The following is a 20,697-nucleotide window of genomic DNA, read 5'->3' as shown; positions in this document are numbered from 1 at the left end:
GTTTTATAAGGAGATTTTCCCCCTTTTTCTTGGCACTTCTCCTTCCTGCCATCATGTGAAGAAGGACATGTTTACTTCCTCTTCCACCACGATCATAAGTTTCCAGCCATGTGGAACTGTTAGTTAATTAAACCTCTTTCCTTTATAAATTACCCAGTCTCAGGCATGTCCTTATGGCAGCGTGAGAATGGGCTAATACAAGTGCAACCCTAGATTCTTCTCTTCAGTTATTCAGGTAGTGTCTTCTTTTTTGAAAGTCAGTAGTTCTCAAAATGTGGTTTCTGAACCTGCAACATTATCACCACCCAGGAGTGTGTTAGAAATTCAAACTCTCAAGCTCTACCCCAGGTCTTCTGAGTGAGAAATTCTGAAGGTGAGCTGACCAGCACATCTGAGTTTTAGCAACCCCCAGGGTTTCTGCTGCATGCTAAAGTTTAAGGACTTCTGCACCCAAACACAATGTTTACAGTCTTCCCCATGTTTGCCCCTGAAGTAATTTTACAAAGACACCTTTCCCCCAAAGAGGAATCTTTGCACCAGCTACTAAGAGAATAAATATATCCCCATCTTACTATATTCCAAATCCGCGGTGGTTCCCCCTTCTCTTATAGTAACCAGAAAACCTGCTAGATAAATTCTAAAAGAGCTGTAACATTTTATTATAATACATTTGCTTCTTGCTTTTCTGACTCTTTCTCTCTGATCAGACACCTTCCTTGTTGCTGACCCTGGAGGTGGAACCAGGGACTTGACCATCCCTTTGACACATCCTGTCTGCTGATTGCTGAGCCACTCTTGAATGACCTGGCTGGATCATGCCTCTCGGTATCTAATAGACAGGGGATTCACAATAGGACAGTTAGGTCTACACATATTAGAGCATTTGAGGATAAGATGTGCATGGAATTGACTAGCAAAAACCAAACATTAAGGTAGTTGGAAGGTTGATATAAATTAAAGGCACTCCCATTACACCAACAGGTATCAGTTTAAAGTTTTTGCATTACCTCGGATAAGCAGAAGAGACACTGGAAAGGAAGACGCATGGCAGCAACCAAAACCCCAATTCCACCCTGCTATGGAAGGTCATGAGTAAATCTTCCCAAGAAGTAGGGAATACTACCAGACCAGGTCATGAATAAATTTTCCTAAGAAGTAGGGGATATTCCTTCCACCAGAGACTGCTACTCTTTCCCAAGAATGGAAAGAGATCTGGAACTTCACTGGGCTGAGAACCTCTTGGAAGGACAACTGATTCTTTATGGGATCTGAATTTGCCTTCCTGCTCCTACCTCCCAATCTCTCTTCCATCCTAGAAGTCCTGATTATCTTTGGTCATTGCCATCTGTGCTCATTTCTCCTCTTATGCACTCTCAATCCCCTATTTCTCTATTTTTTATTTTCCTCACCCAGTGTTCTACCATTTCACTCTCTCCTAAACTTTCCTTTCAACTGTGACCTTTGGAAAGGTTTTCCAGGCAAACAAACTCCCCCATACACTTCACCTTTTCACTACAAGTTTATTCTACTTCCAGAAAACTGGCTTTGCCCTGACTAATCATGTCTCCTGCAGCTCTTTCTAAGAATGCTGCTTTCTTCCACACCCAGATTCTTGAATAACCCAGTCTCACCAGCTGTAGACACAGATGGGACCACATTTTGTGTTTGCTCCTTGTTCCTGCAACCAGCAAACCCTCAGCCCCCAAAGTTTTCCCAGTGATGTGTTGTAGCCTCAGAGGGTGGACTCACATGTACTCTTGGTCTTCTCTCCAAGATTCTAAACAGAGTTTACTGCCTCTGCAAGCCAGTAGAGGCTGGCCCTGATGCTGTCCGCAGATGCTCTATGGGTCCAGCCATACAGTAGTCTTGGGTACTGAATAGTAGTAAGGCCTCTGTCTCCAACCCTGTATCCCTTAGGTTCCAAAGTCCCATAAGGTCCTTCATTATCCAGTCCCTACAGCTTCTACCGAACCTCCTGGGGTATCGATTTCTTTCATTTTTCTCTACCTATTCCACAAACCCAGGCAACAACATCTTTTCCTCTTTTAGCCCAAAAAAGGTAACAGCATCCATGTACATTAAGAATACAAATGGATGCCATGGATTGGAGCTATTTACAGCCACACACAACCAGCATCCACAGCATTACACCCTTAACCTCCCATCTTCTAGAAAGGACTTAGCCGCTTCTACCTTTGAGAAAGGCTCTTAATTTTGGCTTTCAGGACACCACCTCCTTGAACCTTCCTCCTTCCTATCTGGCCCATCTTCTCTTTAGGAGCTCCTTTCCTGGGCCCTAGCCTACATGTTGATGTTCCTCTCCTGAGTCCCATTTTCCTTTTACTCCACACATTTCTCTTGGCCACCATTACTCACTGACCATATGGCTTCAATTACTAGATATGCTGAGATTCCCAGATTCATAACTGTAACCCAGACCTCCTTCTCCCCTTCAGAGCCACATATTTACATGCTCACTGGACATCACTTCTTGGATGTCTTCCAGGTACCTATCATTAGTATGTGCTAACTCATAGTCTTTATCCACAAACTCTTCACCTATGTTCCCTATTTCAATGAATGGTACCATCACCCTTCTAGTTGTCCCAGACTAGGGGTCTCTTACTTACCTCTACTTCCCTTTCACTACCTACAACCAGTAAATTACAAAGTCCAGAATCAGGTCTTGACCTCTTGGTTCAGGTCAATATGATTTCCAATTGGAATTCCCATCAAACCAGTCTCCTCACCCAGGGTTTTGCTCTCCTCTATGGCAGCGCTTTCTCATCTGTTTTCTCATCATAGCACACAGAAAATGACAATTTTAGTACAGCACACTGGGATAACAACTTGAGGCTACTGGAGGAAGCTTCCAGGTCTGACTTCTGCCTCAGAGTCTAAGAGGTTCATTACCTTGGCTCAAAGCCTACTAGTAAGCTCTTCTCTGATTTTTTTCACCCTTCTGCAGCAAAGTGGTCTCTCTAAAGCACAGACATTACCAGGTCCCAGACTCCCACTTTGGCTCTCCACCAGCTAGACCTCTTTGATCAGACCCCACCTCCCTCTCTAGCCTCCTCACCGCCTCGCCTTCTGCTCATGACCCCTTCCCCATGTTCCAATCACACCAAAACAACTTGCTATTATTACCCACAGAGGCCTCTGAGCTCTTGTCTCTAGACTTCCTCACCCTCCACAGCACCCTGTACCTACCCTGAGGCTGCACTCCCTATCTTCTAACAAACATGGAAATCCACCAAAGGCAGGAGGCTGTGCCCAGAACTGCACCTGGCACAGAGTGAGAATCCAAACACTTTTTGAAGAATGAGTGAATGGATGAGTCAGCTTTTGTGATAAATCACTAAACCAGGAAAGAGAACCTTGGATCCCTGTTCTGCCACTAACCTGCTAAACCACTGTGGATACCTCTGTCTGGGCCTCAGTCTTCTCACCCATCAAATGAGAGGATTCATCTCTGAATTCCCCTTCCTGCTGCAAAGGCCTGTGTACCCCTGGCTCTTTGGATCATAGAAATTCTGCAGTTATACAATTCTTCACTTTTTAAAAAAGACATTTGCTAAAAATGTCTGCATAAAAATGTCTGCATCAGCAGAAATAGGGAAGTAACTAAATGTAAGCAGTATTTTTAAAATAATACTTTAAAAAATTCTGCATTTAGGGAAGGCAGCAAACCTTGAATTCCCCCCTCTCCCCTGCACTTTGCAGGAGGAGGTAAGGCACTTGACTGTGGAAGAGAGTGGATTTCAAAGTCCCTGTGCCTCCTCTCTTCCTGCCATGATCCTCTTCTCCTCCTACTTCCACCCTATTCATTTGATTCCAGGAAAGAACAGATGCACTGTTTGTTTCAAGAGTAACTATGAAATAAGGTCTATGTGAAGGAGATGAAGAGGTAGGTAACACAAAGTCTGAGGCAGACTCTTCAAAAAGTCCTTTCAAGATTGTCCTGATTGGCCAGGCGTGTTGACTCACGCCTGTAATCCCAGCACTTTGGGAAGCCAAGACCCGTGGATCACCTGAGGTCAGGAGTTCAAGACTAGTATGGCCAACATGGTGAAACCCTGTCTCCACTAAAAATACAAAAATTAGCCCGGTGTGGTGGCAAGTGCCTGTAATCCCAGCTACTTGGGAGACTGAGACAGGAGAATCACTTGAACCTAGGAGACAGAGGTTGCAGTGAGCCAAGATCGTACCACTGCACTCCAGCCTCAGCGACAAGAGTAAAACTTCGTTAAAAAAAAAAAAAAAAAAGCAAAGATAACCCTGATCTTCCCAGGCCAGTGTCATCAGATAAAAAGCTTTAGTCATCATGAGGACAATGAGTTATATATTAGTGCTACACTTTATACTGGGTAGTAACTAAATGAAAATGATGCTAATAAATGATCTAACTCAAGAAGAAAGAGAAATGTCAATCTTCCCACGGAAAAGATCCTAAGAAACTCAGTCACTGTTAAGGGCCTTTGATCTTGAAATTCTGTTGATGTGTTCAGGATTAAAACCAAGCCTCAAACCAAAGTGATTACTCCTACTAAGGTTTCTGCCAGGTAGAAATTTTACCTTGCTAATAGCTGCTGAAAGGCCTTGCTAATAGCTGCTCATCATAATAATATTAGCCATCAAATGCTGAACCATGGAGTTATTGTGCCCATTGTGGGCAAAATGAAGCCTATGCTGTAGTATTCTTTTTCATGTATATATTTGTTATTTAGCTTAAGGGAAACTATCATCATAGTAACCACATACACACATATATCTATACATAAGTAGCCCTTCTTATATATAATCTAAATCTAGGGCAGGTGTGTTGGCTCACGCCTGTAATCCCAGCACTTTGGGAGGCCAAGGTGGGTGCACTGCTTGAGCCCGGGAGTTCAAGACCAGCCTGGGCAACATGATGAAACCATGTCTCAACAATAAAGACAAAAAATTAGCTGGGTGCATTGGCATGTGCCTGTAATCCCAACTGCCTGGAAGGCTGAGATGGGAGAATCACCTAAGCCTGGGAGGTTGAGGCTGCAGTGAGCCATGATCATGCCACTATACTCCAGTCTGGGTGACAGAGTAAGAACCTACTTCAATAAATGAATAAATAAATAAAATAAAATAGTAATAAAATAAAATAATATGCCTGGTGCAGTGGCTCACGCTATAATCTCAGCACTTTGGGAGACCTAGGTGGATGGATCACCTGAGGTCAGGAGTTCGAGACTAGCCTGACCAACATGGTGAAACCCCATCTCTACTAAAAATACAAAAAATTAGCCGGGCATGGTGGCTGTTATCCCAGCTACTCTGGAGCCTGAGGCAGGAGAATCACTTGAACCCAGGAGGCGGAGGTTGCAGTGAACCAAGATTGTGCCATTGCACTCCAGCCTGGGCAACAAGAACAAAACTTCATCTCAAAATAAATAAATAACCTAAATCTATAGACTAATGACTGTTTTTATTTCTGTAGTCCTTTACATTTGTAGATATGTATTTCTTATTGTCATATTTTACCTTCATTCACATTTGCTTCTTTCTAATACACCCAATAGATTAGCATTCTGGCATCGAGATTTGATGGCCTGAGAAATTTTAGAAACATGTCACTTACTGGGTGTGGAGAGAATGAGGAGCAATAGAGAGAAAAGTAGATGAGAGAGAGGAGTGAAAATTAAAATGAGTTCCTGCTTTGGCAGCTTCTCATTTTGCAATGTGTGCCCCTGGAGAGAAAGTGATTTTCTTTTGACTTCAGAGCAAGAGATACTAGGGTTATCTCAGTCAATGAGTGACTGCAGGCACTGCCTCCCAAAGGTAGCTTCCCGCAGGAGGATGGAACCAGAGCTCTGTTTTCTGGCAAGTGGGAAGATCAGTCTTGTGGGTTTCAAGAGTTAAAAATGAAAAGCTGAGCAACCCAAGAGGGACAGGGACAGTTTTGGTCCTCCGGGAATGAATGCCAGAACCAACCATGACACTGAGGTCCCAAGGTAGGGAGCGACCTGCCGGGACTCACAGAGATGAAGCCCCTGGGCTGGCCCCCTGGGAGTTAACCCCAAGTGAGAGCCTTCCTTCGCTAAGTCTAGCAATAAGGCTGGGAGTATCCAGCCTCGAAGCTTCATTTCAGTCTGATGGCCCACCTGGGTCTTTGAAGTGTTATCTCCCAGTAGACAACAGTAACTGCAGGTGGTCATGGAGGCCCAGCCTTGAAAAATGACCCTGAATGCCAGTGAGACACAGAGGCAGCAATGGCTGTGTGGACTGATTGGACATGATTGCTTTTCTGGCTTGAGGTAGCAGTCAGCTGACCACATCCTTTTAAACAGGGCAAGCCCTGAGCTTTTTGGAAAATTGGGAGGGGAAGACATATATTTTAAAATTCCTTTGGTTTGTGTGAAAGTTCATCTTCAGGTATTTAAAGAGTTCTTTTAAGGTCTCAGGTTCTTCTTGCTGTCACACGGCAAACAACCTATTTGAACAGTCAATATTCTGTGGCAAACCTTGATGTAGAGTTGGAGGTGAAGGTGATATTGGAGATGAAGCAGTCTTAGTTTTTGCATTTTATCACAGGTAAATACCATTCTCTGTTTGTTGATCTTTTACAGGACAAGAAAACTGATGAGAGTTTAGGGATTAAGACGGCAGATAGGAGGCAGGACTAGCTTGCAGTTCCTGCTCAGATGGATAAAGCAGCATGTGGAGACTCACATCATGAACTTTTGCTGCAAGAACTACGGCAGGAACATAACAGGAAAGCTTAGAGAATCCACAGACCCTTTGAAGAAACTGGATCACCGCTGCAGGCTCTTTGAGACGCTGAAAAACTGTGTCAGTTTACTTTCTCAACAGAGAGGCTCGTGGTCTGGGGCAAGTTCTCAGCCCTGATCACCGGCTGCCTGGAAATAGACTCAGTGCTGTTGTGGGGCATGGTTCTTTTTATTTATATTGACATTCTGTTTCATTTCACAAAGGGTTTAAGCCAAATCACCGTTCCTTTTTTCTTTTTTTTTTTTTTTAAAGACAGAGTCTCGCTCTGTTGCCCAGGCCGGAGTGCAGTGGCACGATCTCAGCTCACTGTGCAACCTCCATCTCCCGGATTCAAGTGATTCTCCTGCTTCAGCCTCCTGAGTAGCTGGGTCTACAGGCATATGCCACCATGCCGAGCTAATTTTTGTATTTGTAGTAGAGATGGGGTTTCACCATGTTGGCCAGGCTGGTCTCAAACTCCTGACCTCAAGTGATCCGCCCACCTTGGCCTCCCAAAGTGCTGGGATTACAGGTGTGAACCACCATGCCCAGCCCAAACCACCATCCTTAATGCACAATTTAAAAACCAATTCTTGAAAAATCCATAAGGGATGAAAAATTCTGTGAAAACAATTTAAAAAGTTGAACTATCTAGTGACCCGTATATTCCCTACCTTCTGATGCTCACCCCCTTTTGTAGTTCCCTCTCCTGAGTGTGAGTGGGACCTGTGACTTGCTTGTAACCAATACATTATGGCAAAGGTGATGGGATGTCACTCCTGTAATCACATTATGTTTATAAAACTTTCCCTTGCCAGCAGTCTTGTTCTCAGTCTCCTGCTGGCTTTGAAGAAGCAAATACCCACGCTGTGAACTGCCTATGGAGGGACCAACATGGCAAGGACCGGCAGAGAGTTTATAGGAGCTGGGAGCCTACAGCTTCAAGGGAATGAAGGCTGCCAACAATCCGAGTGGACCTCAAAGTGGACACTTGCTCAGTCAGACTTTAAGAATAACATTCAGCTTACACCCTGGTGGCAGCCTGAAGCAGGGACCCTAAAGCAGAGAACCCAGCTAAACCATGCCTGGACTCTTGCCCCACAAAAACGCTGAGATAAACAGCTGTTGTTTTAAGCTGCTAAAAAATGTTGAAAGTTTCGGCCGGGCACGGTGGCTCCCGCCTGTAATCCCAGCACTTTGGGAGGCCGAGGCGGGTGGATCACGAGGTCAGGAGATTGAGACCATCCTGGTTAACTTGGAGAAACTCCATCTCTACTAAAAACACAAAATTAGCCGGGTGTGGTGGTGCATGCCTGTAATCCCAGCTACTTGGGAGGCTGAGGCAGGATAATCGCTTGAACCTGGGAGGTGGAAGTTGTGGTGAGCCGAGTCATGCCATTGTACTCCAGCCTGGGGAGGAAGAGCGAAACTCTGTCTCAAAAAAAAAAAAACAACAAATGTTAAAAGTTTCAACTATATGGCAGTATTTTTCAGCAACTCTATATGCAGAATGATTTTCTTCCTCACCCAATTTCCCCAAACATTAAGGCCTCTGCTGTTCAAAAGGGGGTAGGCAGCTTTAAGAAGGGAAGTCAAATGGCAAATAAATAGAAGGTAAGTTTAGCAATAATATTTGAGACATAAAGAAGACAGAACTTGCTAGGAGAGATTTTGTGAGATGACTAACCATGGTCATTGTTGGTAGTCATCTGTACGTTTTTCTTTTCTCCTTTTTCTCTCTGCTTCTCCTTCTCTTCTTTTTCCTTTGCCTCTTTATGTTCCAGAAAATATACTTAGCACTTTGCAGGTGTTTACTACTTCATTTAATCCTCCCATGACACAGAACGCATGTATTTTCCTCAGGTAGAGAAACTAAGGTTCAGACTGATTAAGTAGTTGTTCTCATTTAACAAATTAGCTAGGATAAATAATATATGGAGGTAGGATTCAAACTCAGGCCTGCTGAAAACAGAGGCCCATGTTCTTTCCACCACACTGAGGTCTAAGAAGGGAACCAGAGTCCAAGTCTCTGCAAGTACAGAGATTTGGTGGACAATCCATACTTTATTTGAGGATCTCCCACCACCCCCTCCCCATTTTTTCCTACTGCTTATAACACTTTATAAGAATTTTGTCTTCAGTTCAAGTGTGTTGAAACATTGTATATTTTATTTTATTATTACTATTTTTTGAGACAGAGTCTCGCTCTGTCACCCAGGCTGGAGTGCACTGGTGTGATCTCGGCTCACTGGAACCTCTGCCTCCCAGGTTCAAGTGATGCTCTTGCTTCAGCCTCCTGAATAGCTGCGATTACAGGCGTCTGACACCACGCATGGCTAATTTTTTGTATTTTTAGTAGAGATGGGGTTTCACCATGTTGGCCAGGCTGGTCTCGAGCTCCTAACCTCAAGTAATCCACCCACTGCACCCTCCCAAAGTGCTGGGATTACAGGTGTAAGCCATCACCCCTGGCCAACCCACTGTTCACTTAATTTCTCCCTGTGCTGCTGGTATTCAAGGCTGACGTCTGAGGCTGATATGAATGTGAATGGAGGCTGGGCTCTCTCACCTTGGGCAATGCTCCCAATGATGTTCCTCTGGCTGGCTGGCTTTCCTCTGACTCCTGCTGGTGGCAGGCCCCTGAGTCTCTGCAGTGTCTTCTCTCTCCAGTCTTTGAGCCTTGGTCTCCACTCAGCCTCTGAGTGCAGGTGAGTCACCTTGCTCTACCTCACTGAGTCTCAGGGCAGATGTGCTGCTACTAATTCAGTGTTGGCAATGCTGGGGAGCTGTGGGTGTGTCAGGGAAGCTAAATATGAAGACCTTCTTCTGTTGAACCACGTCACTACATTGAGATGGCAGCTCTCCTGTTGTGTAGGGCAGCCTGAGAGGTGGTGCTTTCCAGGAGCCTGAACAAAGTTGTGCCTATTCCCCCTTCCTATTTCTTTTCTGTTTCTACTTGAAGGATTTAGGAGAGCTGAGGTGGGTGGATCACCTGAGGTCAGGAGTTCAAGACCAGCTTGGCCAACACGGTGAAACTCTGTCTCTACTAAAACTGTAAAAATTAGCTGGGCATGGTAGCAGGCACCTGTAGTCCCAGCTACTCAGGAGGCTGAGGCAGAAGAATCACATGAACCCGGGAGGCAGGGGTTCCAGTAAGCTGAGATTGCAGCACTGCATTCCAGCCTGGGCGACAGGTGAGATTCCATCTCAAAAATAAATAAATAAATAAATATAAAGAAAGAAAGATTTAGGGGAAAGCAGGAAAAATAAAGATCATTTAGAGAAGCCAAGCCAAGAGACTCTATCTTTCCCTAAACAGCCTTTAGGCAAACTGCAAGGGAAGAAAATTTAGGAGCCTTAATAACTGTCTTCATAATCAAACCCAAGTCACCGCAGGCCTTGATAGAGCGATCTAAATAGTAACTGGAAAATAAGAGCTGCAGCTTCAATGAAAGGTCTACGGGAATAAGATGGAACATGAGAGAGGTGAGCAGGTCCTGAGGTGGCACTACCATTCACATTATCCTCGTGACATTTATGGCAAATTCAGAACAGCAGGAAGGAAGGACTGCCATTGCCAGTAAACAATGATCCTATGCGGACCTTGAGCTCTTCCTCCGACCCTTGCACACTCTTTGGCCTGGACTTAGAGTTGCAGCTGTAATGCCCAATGACAAATTCATCCTTTGTTACAATCAGCTTTAATATGAGATCCACGAGAGGAGGAACTTTGTCTTATTTTATTTACTATTGAATACTCCTAGGGCCTAGGGCCTAGCACAGCACTCAGTAAATAGAAACCTCAAGAAATATTTGTGGCCTGATTAACTGATTATTTTATAAATTGTGTGCTATGTTGAAACTTTTTTATCAGCATGTTCTGTGTTGAAGGCAATAATTCTATAGTGTATTAGCTTACTTACTTTTTTTCCATGTAATAGTTCTCATTATTATTATTATTATTTTTGTCAAAGGGCCTTGTTCTGTCACCTAGGCTGGAGTGCAGTGGCACAATGATGGCTCACTTCAGTCTCAACTTCCTGGGCTGAAGTGATCCTCCTGCCTTATCCTCTGGAGTAGCCGGGACTACAGGTGTGCACCACCATGCCTGGCCAATTTTTTTTTTTCTTTAATTTTTATTAGAGATGAGGTCTGGCTTACGTTGCCTAGGCTGGTCTTGGACTCCTGGGCTCAAACAATCCTCCCATCAAAGTACCAGGACTACAGGTGACAGCCACTGCACCTGGCCATACATTTTGAGCTATACTTTAGATATATAACAATTTTTTTATTACAATGCTAGTTCCATTAGAAGACGCTTTTACAGGATTTTTTTTTTTTATTTTTTGTTTTGCATAACCAGAAAACGTAATCCCACAATTATGGCAAAAACATATATGGTCATTGCTATAGTTTGGATATTTGACCCTCCAAATCTCATGTTGAAATCTGATCTTTAATGTAACAGGAGGTGTCTGGGTTGTGGGGGTGGATCCCTCCTAGATGGTTTGGTTCCTCCTTGCAGTAATGAATGAGTTCTTGCTCTATTAGTTCCTGCAGAAGTTTCCCTGAGAGCTGATTGTTAAAAGAGAGCCTGGCACCTGTTCCACCTCTCTCTTCTTTCCTCTCCTGCCATATGATCTCCACGTGGCCAGCTCCCCTTCACCTTCCACTGAGGGAAGCAGGCTGAAGCTTTACCAGAGGCAGATGCTGGTGCCAGGCTCTTGTACAGTGTGCAGAACTGTAAGCCAAATAAACCTCTTTTCTTATAAATTATTCAGCCTCAGGTATTCCTTGATAGTAATGCAAACTGACTAAGACGGCCACATTGCAAATATCCAGTAAGGCTTTAATTTGAGAACAAAGTTACTAATCTTGGATTAGTACACTATTACATCATTTCGATGCCATTCAATTTATCAAGTATTCATAAAGTATCAATTGTGATAATGAAATATTTGACATTGATAAGATATGAACCCAGTCCTCTCTTCCTGGGATGCCAGGAAGCTGCCCATATCCTTAGGAAATCGCTAAGTAACAATACAGTGAATATATGACTAATATGCTCAAATGAGTGATATTAATGGTAAATGCTCTGGGAACATGAAAGACAAAGGTGAGGTCATATGAACTATAAGAGACAAGGGAGGCTTCAGGGAGAAGTGGAGATAGCCCTGCCCAGAACCCCTTCTTAGAGGGCTCTGCTCTGGCCCTTCTCTGGCCACAGTCCAACACCAGAGTGAGGAGTCCATCAGGAAATGCCCACCAGAGCCTGCACCCACCCCCTCTCTTCTAGACCACACTCTGTGTACTGGGACCCCCAGAATTCTGGCCAAACACGCTGAGTCCACTTCTAAGGCCTGTATAAAGCCTCTTATGCTGGCATCCACAGCAGGTGAAGGAATGAGTAAAAGGTAGAAAAGCAACTAGGTGGGCGCCACGGGCCTGAGGCAGAGGGCCAAGGGCTGGCTTTTCCTGCCCCACTACATTTAGGCACAGAACAATAATTCAGAATTAGAACCTTCCCCTTCCAGGTTATTTATGAAGTATATTGGTCAATGGAGGAAGACAGAGCACATCTTCTCTTTCAAGTTTTTAGGTTAATTTGTATGATTAAAATATTTAGATATAAGTAACATTGAGCCTTATTTGTACTTTTGCCCCACAGTCAACAAATGTTATGAACAGATCTGATCAGAAAGAATGAGAAAAAGGAAGGACTGGTATGGAATGAGAACAGAATAGCTAGTAGAAATGCTCTGAACTCCGTTCAAGTGTCAAAAGTGAATCTCTCACAGTGCTTGGGATGATGGATAGTAGATGAAACATTGTTTTTGATGAAAAAGAGAAGAAAAGCCCTTACCTGAACTTGTGCATGTATGATTTTGCGAGCTAACAGCCTTCCTTTCAATAAATTCCTTTGCAGCTTAAATCAGAGTATATTTTTTAAAAAATATTTTTTAGTTTTGAAAATTGAGATCGTCTCACCCCTGTCGCCAAGGCTAGAGTGCAGTGGCATAATCACTGCTCACTGCAGCCTTGACTTCCCTGGCTCAGGTGATTCTTCCACCTTAGCCTCCCGAGTAACTGGAATTACAGGCACGTGCCACCATGCCTGGCAAATTTTTTGTACAGACAGGGTTTATCCATGTTGCCCAGGCTGATCTTGAACTCCTGGGCTCAAGCGATCCGCCTGCCTTGGCCTCCCAAAGTGCTGGGATTACAGGTGTGAGCCACTGTGCCTGGCCCAAAGTCCATTTCTCAATTGCAATTAAGACAGATATCACAAGCACACAGGAAAGGCCAGGTATAATAGAAGTGTTCTATAATAACAAACTAAAAAACAAATACAATTGAGATCAAGCAAAACGTCTAACAGGAGAATAAGAGGTAATTAAGATAATGGTCAATTCAGATAATGAAATACTATGTAGCCTTAAAAACCATGTTGAAAAAGACCATTTTGTGACTTGGGAAATTGTTCACGATATTAGTAAAAAGAACGGTATACAAAATTGTACATAGTATAAATAATGTCGTTTGTTTTTAAAAATACACCATATGCATACTGAAAAGGCTAAAAATAAATATACTATAATGGTAACAGTAATTGGTGGATTATAGACTTTTTTATTTCTCTACATTTCCAAATTATATACAATGAATATATATTACTGTTGTAATCAGAAGACCAACAACTGTTATAAACACAAACACACACATCTGAGGGACAAAGATCTGAGTGAAGAAAAAAGCAGAACTAAGAGATATCTCCAGAGGATTCCAGTCCAGTACGGTGATGGAACATTTGTGCTTTCTCTATTCTCTCAGGAGAACCTGATGAAATAAATATAATTACATAGAAGAGCAAAAAGGAATAAACGCTTACTTACCAGTGAGGGCTGAACCATTAGATGAGACGTATCAAATGACTTCAGGAAGATGAGAAGATTGGAGCATGTGGATAGGTTAATCCGAGTGGAGGAAGCCCATAACACAAGTCTAAGTAAGGAAGAGGCTAAAGTGGAGGTGAGAGCTTAGCTTAGTGGTGGAAAGCTGAAGAGGCTCTAGGCCAGAGTGGGGCTGCTATGCAGAGACAAGAAAGGGGTCTCGGGCTGGGCGCAGTAGCTCATGCCTGTAATCCCAGCACTTTGGGAGGCCGAAGTGGGAGGATCTCGAGGTCAGGAGTTTCAGACCAGCCTGACCAACATGGTGAAACCCCCTTTCTACTAAAAATACAAAAATTAGCTCGACATGGTGGCGGGCACCTGTAATTCCAGCTACTCAGGAAGTTGAGGCAGGATAATCGCTTGAGCCCGGGAGGCAGAGGTTGCAGTGAGCTGAGATCACGCCACCGCACTCCAGCCTGGGCAACTCCAGCCTGGGCTACAGAGCAAGACTCCATCTCAAAAAAAAAAAAAAAAAAAGAAAAAAAGAAAAAAAAAAAAAAGAAAAGAAAAAAAGAAAGGGGTCTCAACATAGTACACTGAAAGTTAACATCTGGCCTCTTCAACTCCCCTGCCTTCTCACATGTGCCTTACTGTAAAACAGTCCATATTTATCCTGAGGGCAAAAAAGCAAAAGGAAAAAGAAACAAGTGGGCTCTTACCAAAATAAAATGGTCTGGTTAGGGGAAACTAGGCTTCCTCCCTCTTTATTCTGACATTTTGAGGCTCCCAGTCTGATGCTCAGCATCAGGTCCACACACTTTAAAGCAAAGTCTGCAGTTAACATGCACTGGCCAAGCATGCAGAATTCCCTGTTTTCCTAGTCTAAGGGGAGGTCTCTTGGGTACAGAAACTGACAATCCAACAACAGAGAAAGCTCACACTAGCTACCTGGAATAATCAATCTGGTCCTCCTCCAAAAGTGCTGGGATTACAGGTGTGAACCACCATGTCTGGCCAAAAATGCTTTTGTATTATCTTTTTCTTACCATGGTCCTGTAGTGCTTTATTTAAAGCAAAGTCAAAATAAAATACACTGTGATTACAAAACTACAGAAATAAAACATATTTACATGACTCCTAAAATATGCTACCTTATATGAAAATACATTTTACCTGTTTTCAATCCCCAGTTAGATCTTTGAAAATTACAGGCCCAATACAAAAATTTCTGTCTTGAGACAAATTTCAAAATACTCTTCTTTTATAAAGACTTCAACACTGCCACCTTGTGGCAGCAAAAAACACTCTTATTTATGTAAAAAGTTATGCGTTTTATTATTCATATGGTTCAAAATTCAGTTTTAAAACATCATGTGATAAAACTCTCCCTCCAACCCTGTCCTTTCCATAGAGAATACAATGTTAATAATTTTTGTGTATCTTCTTCCAGGGATGTTTTAAGCATATTCAAACAAAAATGTATTTTTAATACAAATGCTAAAATACTACATTGCTATATATTTTGCTTTTTCAGTCTTTCAATGGTATTTTGGAGATTTTTCTGTATCAAGACATAAAAAGTCTTCCTCATTTTAAAAATAGGTGTAAAATTGTTCACTATATTGATGTTGGTTGATTTAACCAGCACATAATGATGGTTAGTTACAGTTTTTTTTTGTTTTTGTTTTTGTTTTTGTTTTTTTGAAACAGATTCTTGCTCTGTTGCCCAGGCTGGAGTGCAGTGGCATGATCTTGGCTCACTGGTTCAAGCTGTTCTCGTGCCTCAGCCTCCCCCGTAGCTGGGATTACAGGCACACACCACCACGCCTGGCTAATTTTTGTGTTTTTAGTAAAGACCGGGTTTCACCATGTTGGCCAGGCTTGTCTAGAGCTCCTGGCCTTAACTGATCCAACCACCTTGGCCCCCTAAAGTTCTGAGATAACAAGTGTGAGCCACTGTGCCCAGCCAGTCTAGTCTTTTCCAAATGATGCTGCAATAAATTTGTGTGTCATTTCACACATTTTAGGAAGAGTACATATATTTATAATTTTGATAGATTTTATCAAATTTATCTCTCCTGAGTTTGTACCAATTTGCACTCCAAACAGGAAGACATGAGGGTACTGTTGTCTTATGTCAATGACATTTTGTTATCCAGACTCTTGATCTTTAGCAATTTCATTAGAACAAAAATGGTTTCTTGCAGTTTTAATGTGAATTTCATTTACTATAGGGGAGGCTGAGTAAATTTTCATATGTTTAAGACCCTATATTAGTTTGCTAGGGCTGCTGAAGCAAAGTACCACAAACTGGGTATGGCTTTAAATAACAGAAATACATTGTCACAGTCTGGAGGCTGGAAGTCTGGGACCGAGGTATCTTGCAGGTTTGTTCCAAGGCGTGTGAGGAAGGATCTGTTCCATGCCTCTGCCCTATCTTCCAATAGGTTGCTGGTAGTTCCTGGTATTCTTTGGCTTGTAGATCTGATTACACTCTGATTACTGCCTTCATCTTCATGTGGCCTTCTCCCTGTGTGTATGTCTTCAGATTTTCCTTTTATATTTATTTTTACACCTTTCTTTAAGGAGACCAGTCAAATTGGATTAGGGCCCCCCCTACTGACTTCATTTTAACTAGATTACCTCTCCAAAGACCCTATTTCCAAATAAGGTCACATTCTGAGGCACTGGGGGCTAGGATTTAGACACAGGAATTTTAGGGGAATACAATTCAACCCATAACAGAGCCAATTATATTTTCTTACATTTTCTGTTGACATAATTTATCTAATGAGCCTTTTAAAATTGGCTGGGAATGGTGGCTCACGCCTGTAATCCCAGCACTTTGGGAGGCTGAGGTGGGAGAATTGCTTGAGCTCAGGAGTTTGAGACCAGCCTGGGCAATATGGTGAAACCCCATCTCTACATAAAATACAAACATTAGTCAGGCATGGTGGCTCCTGCCTGTGGTCCCAGCTGCTCGGGAGGCTGAGGCTGGAACATCACTTGAGCCCATAAGTGGAGGTTGCAGTGAGCCGAGATTCTGCTACTGCACTCCAGCCTGGGTGACAGAGCAAGACTCTATCTCAAAAAACAAAACTAAATAAATAAAATAAAATTGATGTGTAGGACCTTTTCACGTTAGAAAAATTAGGCCTTTGTCTAGGATGATTAGAAATATTTTCTCAGTTGCTTCACTTTGCTTATGGTTTTCCTGCACAGAAATTATTTTTTACATAAATAGATTTGATCCATTTCTTGTTTATGACTTCTGAGTTTTTGTATATAGCCAGAAATATCTTCCCCATGTTGCAGTTGTATGATAATTCTTGCAGGGCTTTCCACTAGTACTTTTATAGTATTAGTGTTTGCTTTTATTCATTTGGATTTTTTTTTTTCTGGTAGGATATGTGATGTATAAAGCCAATTTTCTCTCTGGGTGTCTACTCAGTTTTCATATCTCCCCAGTTATTTGACATGCTACCTTTAATACATGGTATGTTCCTATCCTGGGTCTAATCTGGATTTTTCAAAAATTTGGCTCCAGTGAACTGCTGATTAATGAGCCAGTTCTATGCTATTTTAATTACTGAGAATGTATATTTTAAAATTTGACAAAGCTAGTCCCCCTTTTCAGAATATTCATGAATTTTTTTTTTCTTTTAAAAGATCAGCTTAGGATAACTGACATCTTATGTCTTTTTATTTGAGAAAATCACGTAACTTTTGATTCAAATCTCCATTTGTGTTCAACAGTAGCATTTAAAAAACTAAGCTGGGTGTGGTGGTTCATGCCTGTAATTCCAGCACTTTGTGGGAGGGTTGCTTTAGCTCAGGAATTTGAGACCAGCCTGGGCAACATAGCAAGACCCTGTCTCTACAAAAAATTTAAAAAAATAGCTGGGTGTGGTGGCACACATCTGTAGCACCAGCTACTTGGGAGGCTGAGATGGGAGGATCACTTGAGCCCAGGAGGTCGAGGCTGCAATGAGCTGTTATCACACCACTGCACTCCAGCCTGGGTGACAGAGTGAGACCCTGTCTAAAAAAAAAAAAAAAAAATTAAGCCAGGCGGGGTGGCTGGTGCTTGTAATCCCAGCACTTTGGGAGACAGAGTGAGACCTCATCTCTAAAATATATATATATATATATAGTAAATATTATCCATCTTATCATACAGTTCTATGAATTTTGAAAAATGAATATGTAACTACTACCACAATCAAAATATAGGATTTGTTCATCACCCCCAAAATTCCCCTTGGGCCTTTTTATAGGCAATCTCTCCCCTTCCTAGTACATGGTAACCACTGATAGAATGTTCTATCCTTATAGTTTTCCCTGTTCCAGACTGTCATATAAATGGAATCATACAGTATGAAGTCTTTGAATTTGAGTTCTTTCATTAGCATAATGCACTTGAAATTTATCCATGTTATGTGTATCAGTTTTTTATTTATAAGTAATAATCCATTACATGGATGTACCAGTTTATGCATTCACCAACTAAAGGAATTCTGAGTGAGTTGTTTCCAGTTTGAGATTATGAATAATGCAGCTATAAACATTCACATACAGATTTTGTGCAGACAAAGTTTTTACTCCACTTGAGTAAATACCTAGGAGTGGGGTTGCTATTTGTAGGGCAAATTGCATGCTTAACTAAGAAACTGCAAAACTATTTTCCAAAGAGAATGGACCATTGTGCACACCCATCAGGAATGTATGAGAGTTCCAGGTGATTTGTATCTTTGTCAGCACTTGGTGTTGTCAGTTTTTAAAATTTTAGCAATCTAATATAGGTGTGTAATGGTATCTTGTAGTTTTTGTCTCATGATTAATTATGTTAAACATCTTTTCATATGTTTATTTACCATCCACATATCTTTTGTGAAGTGTCTGTGCAAATTTTTGCTTATTTAAAATTAGGTTGTTTTCTTAACTGAGTTTTAAGATTTTGTATATTGAGATTAAGTTGATTTCCTGCAGTATTAAAGTTTTCTTAATCTTAATCAGGCGCTTTTTTTCTTACTATGTTGCCCATGCTAGTCTCAAACTCCTGGCCTCAAGCGATCCTCCTGCCTTGGCTTCCCTGGGATTACAGGCATCAGCTTCCTCACACAATTTCTTATAAAGTTTATTCCTTGGATGAAATTCCTACTGTAAATACATTTTCTTTCTTTCTTTTTTTTTTTTTTTGAGATGGAGTCTCACTCTGTTGCCCAGCTTGGAGTGCAGTGGCGAGATCTTGGCTCACTGCAACCTCCGCCTCCTGGGTTCAAGCAATTCCCTGCCTCAGCCTCCTGAGTAGCTGGAATTACAGGTGCCCGCTACCACGCCAGGCTACTTTTTGTATTTTTAGTAGAGACAGGGTTTCGCCATCTTGGCTAGGCTGGTCTGGAAATCCTGACCTCGTGATCCACTCACCTTGGCCTCCCAAAGTGCTGAGATTACAGGCGTGAGCCACCAGGTCCATCCGTAAATATATTTTCAATTCTTCTATACAACACACACATGCATACATTGCTGTGAAAGTGGCTTGTTGTGGAAGCATCTGCCATTGAGTCAGCGTGGCCTAAAAGCATAGTAGGAGCTGGTCCCTGAGTACCACTGGGCTCCAACGGTCAATAGTAAAAATGGACAATGGGAACTTGAAAGTGTTTTCCTGCCACAGTATAGTCTGTGTCACCCTAGTGCTCTCTTTTGACAAAGCTTAACACTGTGCCAGCTGGTAAAGGAAAAATACTTAAACAGTTCAGCTCCAGTGTCAAAAAATAGGGCAAAGAAGAGTGGATTTGGAGCTGGTGGGGCAATAAACTGAAAATAAACACACCCCTCTCCGTATTTTTTGTAATCCTCTTTTCTATTTCAGCTATTTCAACCCCTATTCAGGACCCCCATCTCACGCCCAATTGCTCTAAAAGCTTCCTAATCCATCTTCCTGCCTCATTCTTATAGTATCTCCCCAAAATCCATCTTCAACAAAGATGACAGTGATTTCTTTAAGAGTTCAATTTTCACGATATTCTCATACTTAAAATTCCTAAGTCCCTCCTTCCTAAACGAAGCGTATTACGTGTTGCTTGGTCTGCCACCTTCCCACCACTACCTGCTGTGAACTTTGAGACTAAAAATGATGCCAGCTTTCCCTTCCCTGACATTGCTCACAGAAGGATGCTCTTGTCTCCACTTCATTTTGTTAAGTCCTGAGCCACTCAGGAGGTCCTATCTCCCCCAAGTCTGGGCTAAGTATCCATCCTCTTTCTCCCCACAAATCCATTTATTTAATCATCTAAAGAATATTTGTGTTCTATGTTCCAAGCAATGTGCTATATAGTTCCTGTTATAATCTAATAATGTATGAATTTTCATTGTGAACTTCAATGTGCTCTAAAGAAAGGGAATGGAATTCTGAAATTGTATTAAATGAGGAAGAGCTGGAAAGCCAGTGCAGTTGAAACACAGAGCAGAGTGGTATGTGTGAGAAGTAGCTAGAGAAGTAGGCAGGGGCCAGAAAATGGAAGACCATATCCATGTTTTTTACTTAAATCAAGGATATGTGAACACAAGTTACTTGTATTAAGGAACTGTTAATTTTTAAGAGGGTTGATGATAGTACTGTAGTTACTCTGAAAAAAAATTTTTTTTAGAGATACATAATGTTTGGGATTTGCTTCAAAATAATCCTAGGGAGACATAAAAGGTGAGTGGGCTGATGATGAAACAAGCTGGACCATGTGTTGATGATTGTAGAAACTGGGTGATGTACACAGGGTGATTATTTTATTCTAATTTTGCACGTGCTTGCAATTTCCAATAATTTAATCAGGAGAAAAATAGATGGTTTCATTTTAAGAAATGTGAAAAGATATGAACAGTAAGAATGATCTGAACACTCAGATTTGATTTCAGAAAGATCATGCTGTCTTCACTGCAGACATCAGAGGAAGAGGGTCAGAGTGGCTGAGAGCACATCTTAACAGACTTACAATGGTTCAAGAAAAGAGACGATGGTCAGACGAAGGAGGTGGAAATGGAAATAAGTGAAGGAATGCAAGAA

General features: G+C 42.1%; 1 pseudogene; it reads right to left on the bottom strand.

The window, feature by feature from the left end:
* Positions 1-588: 588 nt before the first annotated feature.
* LOC116273978 lies at positions 589-657 on the bottom strand (annotated as a pseudogene).
* Between the last annotated feature and the right edge of the window lie 20,040 nt (positions 658-20,697).

This window comes from Papio anubis, chromosome 2 (assembly GCF_008728515.1).
Source record: "Papio anubis isolate 15944 chromosome 2, Panubis1.0, whole genome shotgun sequence".
NCBI lineage: Eukaryota > Metazoa > Chordata > Mammalia > Primates > Cercopithecidae > Papio > Papio anubis.
This window is presented reverse-complemented; position numbering and strand designations above follow the sequence as displayed.